This window comes from Eubalaena glacialis, chromosome X, assembly GCF_028564815.1.
Source record: "Eubalaena glacialis isolate mEubGla1 chromosome X, mEubGla1.1.hap2.+ XY, whole genome shotgun sequence".
NCBI classification, from domain to species: domain Eukaryota; kingdom Metazoa; phylum Chordata; class Mammalia; order Artiodactyla; family Balaenidae; genus Eubalaena; species Eubalaena glacialis.
Window position 1 is genome coordinate 18,147,920 of NC_083736.1, and position 15,146 is coordinate 18,163,065.

The window sequence follows — 15,146 nt, forward strand, 5'->3', positions numbered from 1 at the left end:
AACATATATATATAGCTCCAATGCTGAATCTCTTTCCCAATTAGGAATTCGATTTTCAAGCTCTTTTCAAACTACATGTAAACAAAATATGTTATAAAATGTTACCAAGTTAGATTTTTAATAAAGAAACAACCTAACGTTGCAACACTCACTTGAACCCTGTACATAATATTAAGAGGAAGTACCACAGGTCGCTTAGAATCCAAATTTTTGTCTGCAAAAGAATGCTGGTCTTCATTGTGTAACTACTGTGAATTAATGGTGCGTGTCCTTCCAGGATTTTTCTCCACCAACAGAGTGGTAGTAAATAGAGAACTATCTTGTCACCTAACATGGACATCTGGATATATAGGCAGTAGCTACTTTTCATTGCCAGCTGTTGTGTGGCTCTGTTAATGTGCTGCTGCTTATTAAATGTCTCTGCTTCACTTCTTACTGCCTTTACCTGCTCATTCAACAGTGTCTACCAAAGCTAATTAAAAAAAAAAAAAAAATTAAAATGGCAGGAGCTGCATATACCGGCACATACCCAGTCTACTATAGAGCAATTTTTTCATCATGTTTTCCCAGGAGCCCACTGTCCAATGAAAGTCAGTACTACCAATGTAAATCAAGGAACACCAAATGTATAAATAGTTCAGCAGGAGGAAAAGAACTAGGAAGGGGCTTAGGAATCATTCTTAACTGTAGTGAAACAGAGAGGCTGTGAATTGCTATTGGACCTAAAGAAATTATTTCCATTTAAGGTTTTTGCCAGTGTTTTTTCCTGAGTTATCCATGTGAACAGTGCTGCCTCCTCATGGCCAACAGTTGTTTAGTCAGTGGGCTATAGAAACCCAGGCCTGGAGGTATTCACCCCTACAACCTCCTGTCCCTCTACACGCAGTCTCCCTAAAAAGTGCTGTAGTCTTCTACTCATTCAACAACATATAAAGTCCAGTTGGGGACAGCCATCCAGGCAGGGTTGTAGTGGGCATTAAAATACCTTTTTTTTTGCCATGGCTATGGTGAGAATTTCCCTTTTCTCTTCCTTACCTTTTACTCTAGACCAGGAATAGGCAAACTTTTTCTGAAAAAGGCTGTATAGGATGTATTTTAGGCTTTGCAGGCCCTAGAAGATCTTTGTTGCATATTCTTCTTATTTTTTTAACTACCTTTTAAAAATATAAAAATCATTCTTAGCTCATGAGCCATACAAAAATAGGCCATGGGCCAGAACTGGCCCACTGGCCATAGTTTGCCAACCTCTGCTCTAGACTATCAGCTACCTAGTGTATGAGCCAGTTATTGACACATAATGGTATATAACAAACCACCCCAAAATTCAGTGGTATACAACAAGAAGCATTTCTTTTCCTACTCACAGGTCTGTAGATCAACTAGAGTAGCTTTGCTCACTTCTCAGCCTGACATAATACATGTGCGCCTAATATTACTGTACCCATAGTTTCTGTTTTTAAAGGGATTTTGACATGAGAGAATATTGCTGTTTTGGAAAAATGCATCCTTATTTACAAAGGAAAGTCACTAAAGCTAAGAGTTTTCTGTATTGGAAAGGAGATACCATGCTAGTTGAATTTCTTCCATACTTGCCATCTGATTTCTTTTAAATGATAAAGTAGCTAACATTTATTAGCATGTGCCAGGCACTATGTATGGTAAGCCCAATAAACATATTAATTTATTTAATCCTCATAACTATTATTCCCAAAGGAAGGCCATTGCCCAAGGTCATACTTCGAGGAAATGGAAGAGTCTATGAATCACCAGATTGTACTGCCTCCCAAGATTTCATTAAGGCCTTTGATAATCTTCATTGCACTTCTGATGTGTAGAATAATAAGATAAATAAAAACAGGAGTCTATATGCAGATTTTAAGAATTAAAATTCAAATTTTTAAATAAAACTAACCCTCCTGGGATGCAAGATAAAGTGTCCTTATGAATAAGACTTACCGTGTTCGTAACATCCACATTGTGAGATCAATTTATAAAGGCTTTGAGCTACTTGAACAAAAGAATGACTGTATAATCACCAGCCATTTTTGTTATGCCAACCAATGAGGTATGCCGAAGGGTGTTATTTTAGACACACACATGTGTTGAACATTGAAACATCTGGCCTTAGCCATTTGAATGTAAATAGCTTAAGGAAAATTGCTTCTATGTTTTTGTAACAGTCTATGTTGGAGTTAATTTTCTTTGAGATATAATATATATAGCATAAACTATGTAAATGTTCTAATCTTAAGTGTGCAGCTTGGTAATTTTTACTACATAAGTAAACCCTCCTCCCAACCTTCCTTCTCACCTTCCTGTAACCATCATTCACATAGATATAGAATATTTCCAGTACCTTCCAAAGCTCCCTCCTTCCTCATTCCACTCTGCAGTCCCATCCACACGCACCCTCAGGTAACCAGTATTCGGTCTCCTATCTTCCTCAGCTAGTTTGCCTCTTTTTAAATTTGATATAAATGGAATCATACATATGTACTCCTTTGTGTCTGGCTTCTTTCACTCAACATAATACATGTGGGATGCATGCATGTTGTTATGTGCACCAGTAGCTTGTTCTTTTTATTGCTGTGTAGTTTTCCATTGTATGAGTACACTACCATTTGTTTATCCATTTTCCTTTTGATAAGCATTTGGCTTATTTGCAGCTTTGACTATTATGAATAAAGCTCTTATGAATATTCTTACGTATGTCTTTTTGTGGACGTATGCACTCATTTTTCCTGGGTATGCTAAAGAGTGGAATTACTAGGTCATAGGATAGGTGTGTATTTAGCTTCAGTAGAGTTTCCCAAAGTGATTTTGTGGAGTTAAATGTTAAAATACTTAAGCAAGATCTGTAACACTTCTTAATGGTAGTGCTCTGTTTAATGTTTCATTCGTAAATAAAGTTTTTACATTACATACACACACAATCATATTAAAATGCAATTTTTGATGCAATAAAATTTTGAGTTTTGGTGTGATTACTGTTTGGTGAACATGCTTCGTTATTCCATATAACATGTCTTCGTCTTCTAATTACATGCCTGATTTGAAATGAATCTCTCAAAAAATTGTATTTATTTATTGATTTGAGCTATAATTGCATGACAATCAGTTTTCTGAGCCCAAGAGCTAAATCCCACTGGAACTTTTCTATGTGGTCTATCAGTCAGAGAAGGCAAATCTCTGTGCTCTAGAGCCACTGTCGAAATGTAAGAGAGAAGACACCAGGAAGAGGGTGTTCCATTTAGATGGAGAGCAAAATTCCCTGCTCTTGCTGAGTTAGATCTGGAGATCCCAAATTGAGGTAAGTTGTACGATCTTGGCTTTCACCCTGTTGTTCTTCAGGACAAGCTGTCTGGCTTTATGGCATACTAGCTTAGGAGATAACAAGAGGTGGGCAAAAGTCAGGACCTGGAAGGAGATTCATGCTAGAGAGGGAAGTGAAGGCTGTGGGTGGCAGAGCAACCAGGAAGGCCTGACATGGTATAAAAACTTGTGCCTAACTCAGTGGTAAGGACTGCTGTCATTTAGGCTGTCAGTCTCTACTGGAGATCACCTTTACACATAAGTCATTTGGTTCAGCCTTGGTCCTACTCTTCTCTCATCATCTTTCTGTGACTGAAGTCCCAGCCGGCTTTGGAGTTAAGCCCACATAGGTCACTGGAAGCCACACATCAGTTCTTCCTGAGAGAACCACATTCTAGGCTCAACTGAGGGTCAGGATCCTTCAGAAACAATGTGGAATCCCAGTTCTCTTTTCTCTTTCAGGTCTGGCTTACTAGATGGCTTTAATCCAAGCTCTGTCACTATTATGACTATTACTTCTCCACTTGATGCTATGATTGACACTACCTGTATAACTAAAATTTGCTCAAAAATAGAATGTAATGATTATGGAGTTGTGGGGCACCAGTTAATTCACTCTGAGAAGCTTGGGAAGGCTGAAGATGAAGAATAGAACAAAGGATAACACTGAGGGTTATAGAGCAAAGGGATATATTCATGGTCTACAAACTAGGAAAACATGCAGATCAGGTGAGGACATATTTCAGGAGAGCAGCTATTAGGAGAAAACACCTTAGCTCAGGCCAGACTGAAGCTCAATAAATCAGTGGCCCTATCCAGTTAAATTTGTAATAGTGAAAGTGAGGCTGGGAATTTCCACAAACAATAATGCCTCCAAAAATATATTGTATAATGGCAAAGGGTACTAAAATGTCAATGCCAAAAGAAAGCAAGGCACTGCAGAAGTATCAGTGAAGTTGAAATAAATGTCAAAGCCAAATATTTAGCATGATAAATATTCATAGCAGGGAAGAACAATGACCAGTCTCTCTTGAATGTGTTTGTTTATACTTCCCCATGAATTACCTAAAAGCAATTCATGAAAAAACCAAGCTTCCTAGTGAGAAGTAAAGACTCATGCAAGAGAATAATACTTCCTAAATACAAACATTAAGTTTTTTGCCAAGAAGAAATGTTATTTAAACTAGGTAGAAACTAACACAACATTGTAAAGCAACTATACTCCAATAAAACTTAATTAAAAAAATAAAGTAGGTAAATAATTAACTCTAGGAAATAGAATGTAAAAGTACACAAAGTTTATATATTTGCTGTTTGTTCTTTAATTCAAAGGTGAGATATCTTTATCTGTCATATCTATATATCCTAGATCAGTGACCCTAGATCTCAACCCTGGCTGCATATTAGAATTCTGGGTAGTTGAGCTTTTAAAAAATGATGCCTAGGCCCCAGTGCTGACCAAGTGAATCAAACTGGGGATGAAGCCTCATCAGAATCCAATCCAACTATACGTTTACATATGGTCTGATTTTTTCCTTAAAGGGTTTGAGGTGCTTCACAATCCTTAGGATGGAATTTAGCCTAATATGAATTCACCTTACTTGGCTTAGTTACTACCACAATTTAGGCTATGTATGGCAGGTACTAAAGTTGAAGCTTCAAAGCATTGATGAATACAATAAGGAATACAAAAATGATTTAGATCTTCTTCCTGTTCTCATGAACCTCATGATCTAGTAGAAGGAGAAGAAAAGTGCATAATAATCATAATATAATGGTGAATACAACACACTACAGGATTTTAGGTCTACTCTCCTGGCTGCTTTATCAATCAGAGCTCTCTCTTCAGTCAGAGATCTACTTGCCTAGACCCCTGATAGCTGCAGCAAACATAGGCTGGCCAACATGAGTAGTGGTAGTGGCAGGAGCAGCTGCTGCAGGTGCTTTCCAGGAAATCTGACAAAGAATCAAGGTCGACTATTGGGAAAGTTGAAGGGACATTAAAGCATGACTCAGCCAAGGTTATATGTAACATCTGAGTTTTCTGTCTGAGGAAATCTTTTGTGCTAATAAAGTGTACATTTCAGAGGCTAAAATTTCAGTAAGAAATTATCAAATGCAAACAGAACACAAGAGACTATTTGAGGCTTCCTGATTCTTTAAAATTTGTCCTTAGAGGAACAAGTCATTTGGTCAAGAAAGATTTATAGTTTAGTAATTCCTCAACCTTAACAGATTTATTTCAATTCAACAAGGCTTCACTGAAAGCCTAGTTTGAGTTCAGCCCTGCGCTAGGCAGTTGGCATGAACATACAAGAAAGAATAGTTCTCTGCTTTTAAGAAGCTCAAACTTGGTCTTGAATCTAGCTAAGAACTACTAAATTGAGGTACAAATAGGGTTCTTTGTGAGCAAAAAGCGTGGGGTTATCAATGCTGACTGGGGGACCAGGGGATATGTGACAAAGGAGGTAACATTTGAACTATATCATGTAGGATGAGTAAGATCAATAGGGAAGAATGGAACCCAGATGGTTTGATTTGAGTGGTGCAAAAAGACATCCCTGGAATGACAATAGAACTGCAATTAGGTTATATGGTTTTTATGACTTCATCTTTGGAAGTTAGATAAACAATGAGACTCATTTCCCCATCTTCCTTTCCCTTGACTTGCCAGCTGTTAGGATTTCTCCCATCTTTGACTATTGTTCAGCTCCTCAGTCTAAGAGCTGCAATTTCAATCTTAATGTCTGCTCTTTGTGTGACAGTTCTTGCATAAAATGCATTCTCAGTCCCTTCCATGGTACTTATTCTTGATGCAGGGAACAGTTGGCAGAAGCCAAAGTCATTTCTCTTTATGGACCATTCAAGATGTAAGTGAGGGACGTAGATGCTGTGACATATGACTGCTATAGAACTTTTACACTGTTTTTACTTCAATCATTTGATGGTTTTTAAGAAGTACTTGGCCATTTTCCTCATATAGATTTGAACAAGGAAACAGAAGTGACCATCTATTCTCAGTCTTTTCCTAATCAGCTTTTACAGATTTTAAATATGATGGTATGATTGAACTTTTTACTATGGACTTAATGGCTGTACTGTATTGTTCTTTGGCATTTGCCCAGTCCCACCCCCACATATCCTGGTCTCCTCAACATATAATATACACATTAGGCACTACTGTTTGTTTGGCCTAGGAAATGCAAAAATCACTATATGGAGAGATAGGTCATTAAACAAATACACCTGAGCAACATCATGATGCTGAGCATTGGTCTAGATAAGACATAAGTTTGGGTTCAAATTTGAGATCCACTACTTGACAGCAGTGTGTTCTTGCATAAGTCATTGCAACTCTCTATACCTTAATATCATTATGTTTAAAACAGGGATATCCATACTTAGTTCCTAAAATTACTATACAGATTGCCTAAAATAATATATGTAAAGGACTTAGCACAGTGTGAAGCACAGAATAAATGGTTACTATACTCATTATATACAGGGTGCTACGCTGGGAACATGGCCTGGGAAAGTCAAGAAAAGCCTCATAGAAGAGATATTAGCTGCATTCAGACTAGAAGAATAAATAGGGCTGCCTAGAGGACAGAGACATAAAGGGTCTTCTGGACAAAAGGAGCAGCATGTAAAAAGGTATGGGGCCAAAAAAAAAAAAATAACTTCGGGTCGTTTGAGGAACTGAAAGTATTTTGGTATAAACGAAACCCAGGGTGAATGTGAAAGAATAGGAGTCAGGACAGGGGAGTAGGTAGATGAGGCCAAAGAAATAGGTTGAGGCCAAAACACAAAAGCTTTTGTATGCCATTATAAGACATTCATACTTTAACCTGTGGCTGATCAAGACTAATAGAAGAGTTTTAAGTAGGAGAGTGACGTGGATCATATTTTCATTTGGGGTCAAGTTGGTTAATGTGTGTGTGTGGAGGTGATTATCAGAGAGGATGACACTAGAAACAGAGCAGCCATTAAGATCTGGCTATTGCAATAATCCAGTCAAGAAACTACAAGGGACTGAACTGAGGTAGTCAATGGGATCTACAAGAGGAGGGGGTGGTATCAGCAAGGTGATCAAAGGTAGAATCAGTAGGAGCTTATGACCAATAGCAAAGACCAGGGGTTGATAAGAACAGAGAAACATCTAGGATATCTGTCATCTTTCTAACTTGGAAAACTAGGTAGATTGAGAGGTCGTTAACTTACCTTGTAAAAAGAGCTCAGTTTTGAACATGTTGAGCTTGAGGGCTCTGTCAGACATCCAAGTAGAAAGATCAATTTGGCAATTCTATAATTCAGAACAGACAAATGGACTGAAGTTGTGGATTGTGTAGTGGTCAAATCTAAATTAACTATGACTTAATTATGATGGAGATTTGTAATAAAGAGTCTAACTTCATTTTTGATTTTTGACTGCTGATAGCTTTCAAGCTCTGCCACTCTGTCCTCCCCTGTATCTGCACAAGCTGATGAGAAGGCCTAGATGCTCCCTACTTTGGTGCCAGGGGGAGGCTCAAACTACGGAAGCCCTAGCCCATGCAAGGGAACCCTCACCCCAGCCCCACAACCTAGCCACAATAAAATCCAAAGCCAGCTGCCCCTCCTCGCTCTCTCAATCCATTTTTCGACCTGCTTGGGAACTCACCCTTCTCTCTTCAGAAAGTCTCATTATATGAATAATAAATCTCATTCCTACCCTCTTGATGTATATGTGGTATCATCAGTCTCAATATCCAAACCAATTTTGAGGGAGGGTCCATTTCACCTCTTCTGTATGACAGCAATAGGGCCATTATGTAAAAGTCCAATGTTGTGAGTCTTTCTCATGATAATATGTAGCTTTTGAATACTTAAGTGATTAAGATAATAGCTATGGAATCACTTAGATATGATACGTATAATGTATAATATGTATGTATAGAGTCAAAAGGGAAGTGGTCAGGGTATGTAGAACCCTGAGAGAAAACCATCATTTAAACATTAGGTAGAAGAAGAGGAGTACATGAAGTAACCTGAAAAAGACTCGGCAGAAAACTAAGAGAGAAGGAATTCAAGCAAGGAGAGCATTTTAAGAAATAAAAAGAATTCATTAGGATCAAATGTTTAACAGCGTTCAAATTAGATTCGAAAAATGTTATTAGTTTAATAATTAGGAGGTGACTGGTATAAAGAAAGTACTGTTTAGATTTACAAAGCATCTCCATGTGGGAAGAAAAAACTGTCCCTTGAAGTTTTGACCATTATTGCCCTTGGTCCACTTTCCTTCAGAGCATTAGGTAACTTTCACTGAGACTATCACGTGAGCTGCTCTCAGTTTAACACCCTAGATAAACGTGGATAAAAAAAAACATAGAATAATTGAACAAGCTCTTTAAATCATATTTCACTTAAAGCTCAAGGATAACAAAGGACAAATAAACACAAAGAATAACTGGCTGAAAATGTATAGCCCGTTGGCCAGAAATCACAGAATTCTTTCCTGCCCTAAATTCTAGTCTTACTCCCAGTATTCGACACCAGCTTAGGATCCACCTAGATATCTGTACACCTAAAATCCTAGAATCAATAAAGTCAGCACAGCCTTGCACCAGCATTAAGATTTGCTATATGAGCGGAGTCTTATGGCCTATGTGGGTCCATGAGCTCCAGTTTGATATTATCTGCCAAACTCAATTAGTGTCAGTGTTTTAGGTTGAAGAGGATTCTAATGTCACAATGGGGTTTGGTGTGTTTTCTGACTTTGATTTTTCCACAGTGAATAGAGATTTGTTCTGTAGTCTGTTGATTGACCATGACCACATCTTACAGTGCCTGTTGGCTCATAGCTCTGCCTTTAGACCTCACAAGCTGATCTGTTCCTCCTCCAGTTTCACAGCTACAGGATCTGCCTATCTCAGTTACATCCCAAAGCCAGTATGCGGTTTATGGTTTTTACACAAAGTTCTTTTTTATACATTCTTGAACTACCTAAGAGTAGGCCAAATTAGCAAGCACTCCCCACACTATGGATTAATTGTGATGTGGGTCAAAGTACAGGTTCAAAGTTACTGTCTTTCTTATTGCAACATATAGAGGTTGTTTGGTTTTATAGATTAGAATCATTGTCTATGGAATCAGACAGACTTTTGTTCAAATTGAAGACTGACTACACACAAGCCATGTGACCCTGAGTGAGATATATAACTTATCTGAGCCTCAGTCTCTACATCTATAAAACGGGAATTAAAATAACTATCTCATAGAGTTTTAAGGGTATGGGGTGTGTGTATGTGTGCACACGCACGTGTGTGTTATGTGTAGTGTAGCACATGGCATAGAGAAATACTTCAAAAATGACAAATATTATTACAATATGAAAAACTTAGGTGATAGTAGTTAACATTTTTTAGACACATTTTATATATCAGGAATCTAAGGTTTGGAGAAGATAAGTAAACATCCCAAGACCATACAGCTAGGAAGTAGTAGAATTGAGATTCCCAACTGGATCATTTGATTCCACGGCACTTCTGTGTGCTGCTGGCTCATTGCAGCACACTGTTGCCTTCACTGTCTTCACAGACCTAAACTGAGCTAACAGCATTACAGAAATCATACATTCACTTCTTGTGGACATAACTGATCCACTATGAGTGAGGTATTCTGGTTTATTTACCAGATCCACTCATTCTTTCATCAATGTTGAAGTAGTGTTAAAAAAACCAAAAAGGTCAAACTCCCTCTTTTAATCATCAGGTTGAAAGAAAGGCCTGTATAGACTTAAGTCTGGCCTTTTATTTCAATTGCTTCAAAAGACATCTTGGCAAATTTTTGGATTCTTGGGTTTCTTTTTTTTTTTTTTTTTTTTTTTTGATATTTACACTTTGAAATCCATCTTCTTAGGATGGTTGTGTATTGTCTCTCTTGGAAAGGCAACATTAACATTTCTTTATTTTTAGGTATAGCAACTAGTTTCTGAAATGTGTCCACTGAGAGTTATTCCTTTAGTAATGGGACAAAATAAAAAATATTAAAAATCACCAGTCAGTATAGTATTTTCAGAAATGCAGTATTTATCAAATAAATATTCATTTCTTTAAGAACACTGTGACTCCAATGGTTATATCTTATATCCATATATCATGTATATCAACTATTATATGAAGGTAATACTTGATTAAAGTTGAAATAAGCACCAGAAAATTTTAATAAACACTGAAACTTTTAGAGGAGTTCCAAATTGTTTTACAAATCATTTCTCTCAATGAAATTGTTACATTCTAAAACCTCATCCTTGGGGTTTCCCAGTTACTTATTTTTTTTTTTTTTTTAGTGATTCCTCATGAGGTTCCACATTCTGATTTTCCATTTTATTCCATATTATATACATGTCATTATTCTGCTTCTTTTTCACTTAGTATGAGAGCATTTATGTCATAAAATTACATGAATGATGCATACTCTAGACACCAGGATTTATCTTGAGGTTTGCTGATGACCTTAGATCATCTTTTAATTATTCACAAACCAATTAGTAGATGGATTGCTAGGAGCTTTGCCACTGGAATAATTTAAAATTCTGACCACCAAACAAACTTTCCTGAAAAGCTCCTCTTACTTTTGATTGGTTACTAAATAAATAAATCTCCAAAGGTGTAGGCCCCTGTGGAATCGTGGATCAATCTTCAACTGCGGAGATGCTTGAGTGGTATTCACATCTGTGTAAATCAGGGCAATCTTGGTTGCAAATAACAGAATACCCAAACCAAACTAATTTAGGCAAAAAAAGAATTAAAGGAATTTATTGATTTACATAAATGAAATCCAGAGGCAGCCTGATCCAGAGGCAGGGCTGGCTACAGGCACTGTTGCAGTCAATGCTCAAATGTGTCATCAGACTTTGTTTCTCTAGAAATGGACCCACACTTACATGGGCAATTAATCTACAACAAAGGAGGCAAGAATATACAATGAGGAAAAGACAGCCTCTTCAATAAGTGGTGCTGGGAAAACTGGACAGCTAAATGTAAAAGAATGAAATTAGAACACTCCCTAGCACCAGACACAAAAATAAACTCAAAATGGATTAAAGACTTAAATGTGAGATGTAAAACCATAAAACTTCCAGGAGAAAACATAGGCAGTACACTCTTTGACATTGGTCTTAGCAATATTTTTTTGGATATGTCTCCTTAGGCAAGGAAAACAGAAGCAAAAATAAATAAATGGGACTACATCTAACTAAAAAGCTTTCGTACAGCAATGAAAACCATCAACAAAAAGGCCAGTTACTGAATGGGAGAGGATATTTGCAAACAATATATCCAATAAGGAGTTAATACCCAAAATATACAAAGAACTCATACAACTCAACATCAAAAAAACCCAAACAACCTGATTAAAAAATGGGCAGAGGACCTGAATAGACATTTTCCCAAAGAAGATATACAGATGGCCAATAGGAACATGAAAAGATGCTCAGCATCACTAACCATCAGGGTCATGCAAATCAAAACCACAATGAGATATCACCTCCTACCTATCAGAATGGCTATTATCAAAAAGACAACAAATAACAAGTGTTGGTGAGGATGTGGAGAAAGGTGAACCCTCGTGCACTATTGCTGGGAATGTAAATTGGTGCAGCCACTATGGAAAATAGTATGGAGGTTCCTAAAAACTTAAAAATAGAACTACCGGGGCTTCCCTGGTGGCACAGTGGTTAAGAATCCGCCTGCCGCTCTGTGAGCCCCAGCCTTTCCGAGGGAGCGGTGGTGTGTTCGCCATCTTAGGGAGAAAATGTTCTCGTCCGTGGCGCACTTGGCGCGGGCGAACCCCTTCAACGCGCCCCAACTGCAGCTGGTGCAAGATGGTCTCGCAGGCCCCCCGCAGCAACCCCGCCGGGCCCCCGGGCCCACCCCGCCGCTCCCGCAAGCTGGCAGCCACCGCTGTGGAAGAGTACAGTTGTGAATATGGCTCCGCGAAGTCTTACGCACTGTGTGGCTTTGGTGGGGTCTTAAGTTGTGGTCTGACACACACTGCTGTTGTTCCTCTGGATTTAGCGAAATGCCGTATGCAGGTGGATCCACAAAAGTACAAGGGCATATTTAACGGATTCTCAATTACACTCAAAGAAGATGGTATTCGTGGTTTGGCCAAAGGATGGGCTCCGACTTTCATTGGCTACTCTATGCAAGGGCTCTGCAAATTTGGCTTTTATGAAGTCTTCAAAGTTTTGTATAGCAACATGCTTGGAGAGGAGAATGCCTATCTCTGGCACACATCACTACATTTGGCTGCCTCTGCCAGTGCTGAATTCTTTGCTGACATTCCTCTGGCTCCTATGGAAGCTGCTAAGGTTCGAATTCAAACCCAACCAGGATATGCTAACACTTTGAGGGATGCAGCTCCCAAAATGTATAAGGAAGAAGGCTTAAAGGCATTCTACAAGGGGGTTGCTCCTCTCTGGATGAGACAGATACCATACACCATGATGAAGTTAGCTTGCTTTAAACGTACTGTTGAAGCATTGTACACGTTTGTGGTTCCCAAGCCCCGAAGTGAATGTTCAAAGCCAGAGCAGCTGGTTGTCACATTTGTGGCAGGTTACATAGCTGGAGTCTTCTGTGCCGTTGTTTCTCACCCTGCTGATTCTGTGGTGTCTGTGTTGAATAAAGAGAAGGGTAGCAGTGCGTCTCTGGTCCTCCAGAGACTTGGATTTAGAGGTGTATGGAAGGGACTGTTTGCCCGCATCATCATGATCGGCACTCTGACTGCACTGCAGTGGTTCATCTATGACTCTGTGAAGGTCTACTTCAGGCTCCCTCGCCCTCCTCTACCTGAGATGCCAGAATCTCTGAAGAAGAAGCTTGGGTACACTCAGTAGATGAAAGCAAATGTGGACTGAATCTGCTTGTTGATCAGTGTTGAGGAAAATGCAGAAGGAACTTTTATATATTTGACAGTGTAGGAAATTGTCTATTCCTAATATAATTACTGTAGTACTCTTGCCAGAAGCAAGAGTTTCAAACTTACTGTTGAAATAAACCCAACTGTTCATGAAAAAAAAAAAAAAAAAAGAATCCGCCTGCCAATGGAGGGGACATGAGTTCGAGCCCTGGTCCGGGAAGATCTTACATGCCGTGGAGCAACTAAGCCCGTGTGCCACAACTACTGAGCCTGCACTCTAGAGCCCGCAAGCCACAACTACTGAAGCTCGTGTGCCCTAGAGCCCATGCTCCGCAACAAGAGAAGCGACCGCAATGAGAAGCCCGTGCACTGCAATGAAGACCCAATGCAGCCAAAAAAAAAAAAAAAATAGAACTACCATATGATCCAGCAATTCCACTTCTGGATATTTATTCGAAGAAAACCAAAACACTAACTTGAAAAGATATATGCACCCCTATGCTCATTGCAGCATTATTTATAATAGCCATGAAATGGAAGCAACCTAAGTATCCATCGATAGATGAACACATATATACACAATGGAATATTACACAGCTATAACAAAGAATGAAATCTCGCTATCTGCGACAACATGAATAGACCTAGAGGGTATTATGCTAAGTGAAATAACTGACAAAGAAAGACAAATGCTGTATGATTTCACTTATATGTGGAATCTAAAAAACAAAGCAAATGAACAAACATAACCAAACACAAACAGAGTCATAGATATAGAGAAAAAACAGGTGGTTGCCAGAGGGAGAAGGGTGGGGGAGTAGAGAAATAGGTGAGGGAGATTAAGAGGTACAAACTTTCAGTTACAAAACAAATGAGTCATGGGTATGAAATGTACAGTGTGGGGAATATAGTCAATAATTATGTAATATCTTTGGTGACAGATGGTAAACAGACTTATCATGATGATCATTTTTTTTAAATTTATTTATTATTTATTTATTATTTTATTTTTGGCTGTGTTGGGTCTTCATTTCTGTGCGAGGGCTTTCTCTAGTTGCGGCAAGCGGGGGCCACTCTTCATCGCGATGCGCGGGCCTCTCACTATCGCGGCCTCTCTTGTTGCGGAGCACAGGCTCCAGACGCGCAGGCTCAGTAGTTGTGGCTCACGGGCCTAGTTGCTCCGTGGCATGTGGGATCTTCCCAGACCAGGGCTCGAACCCGTGTCCCCTGCACTGGCAGGCAGGCTCTCAACCACTGCACCACCAGGGAAGCCCCGATGATCATTTTGAACTGTATAGAAATATCAAATTACTATGTTACATACAAGGAACTAACATAGGATTGTAGGTCAATTATACTTCAAAAACAAACAAACAAACAAACAAACTCATAAAAAAAGAGATCAGATTTGTGGTTACCAGAGGCGGGGGTGAGAGGGAATTGGATGAAGGTGGTTAAAAGGTACAAATTTCCCGTTATAAGATCAATAAGTACTAGGGATGTAATGTACAACATAATAAATATAATTAACACTGCTGTATGTTATATCTGAAAGTTGTTAAGAGGGTAAATCCTAAGAGTTCTTATTGCAAGGGAAAACATTTTTTTCTATTTCTTTAATTTTGTACCTACATGAGATGATGGGTGTTCACTAAACTTACTGTGGTCATCATTTCATGATGGATGTAGGTCAAATCATCATGCTGTACACCTTAAATTTACACAGTGCTGTATGAGATATAATTATCTCAATAAAACTGGAAGGAAAAAAGAACTTATTTTCTCTCCACCTCATTATCTCTGACCCCCTATTTTATTTTCTTCAGTCTCAGGCTCCATGTTGTAGCAGTATGAGAGCAGTAATACAGCCATTACAGCCCCTTATGTTCAAGTAAAGCAGGAAAGAATGTGTCTTTTTTCCCAGAAGCCCT

At 38.7% G+C, this 15,146-nt stretch overlaps 1 pseudogene; it reads left to right on the plus strand.

The window, feature by feature from the left end:
- The first annotated feature begins 12,064 nt into the window (after positions 1 to 12,064).
- Positions 12,065 to 13,373, plus strand: LOC133082139 (solute carrier family 25 member 3-like; annotated as a pseudogene).
- Positions 13,374 to 15,146: the final 1,773 nt, after the last annotated feature.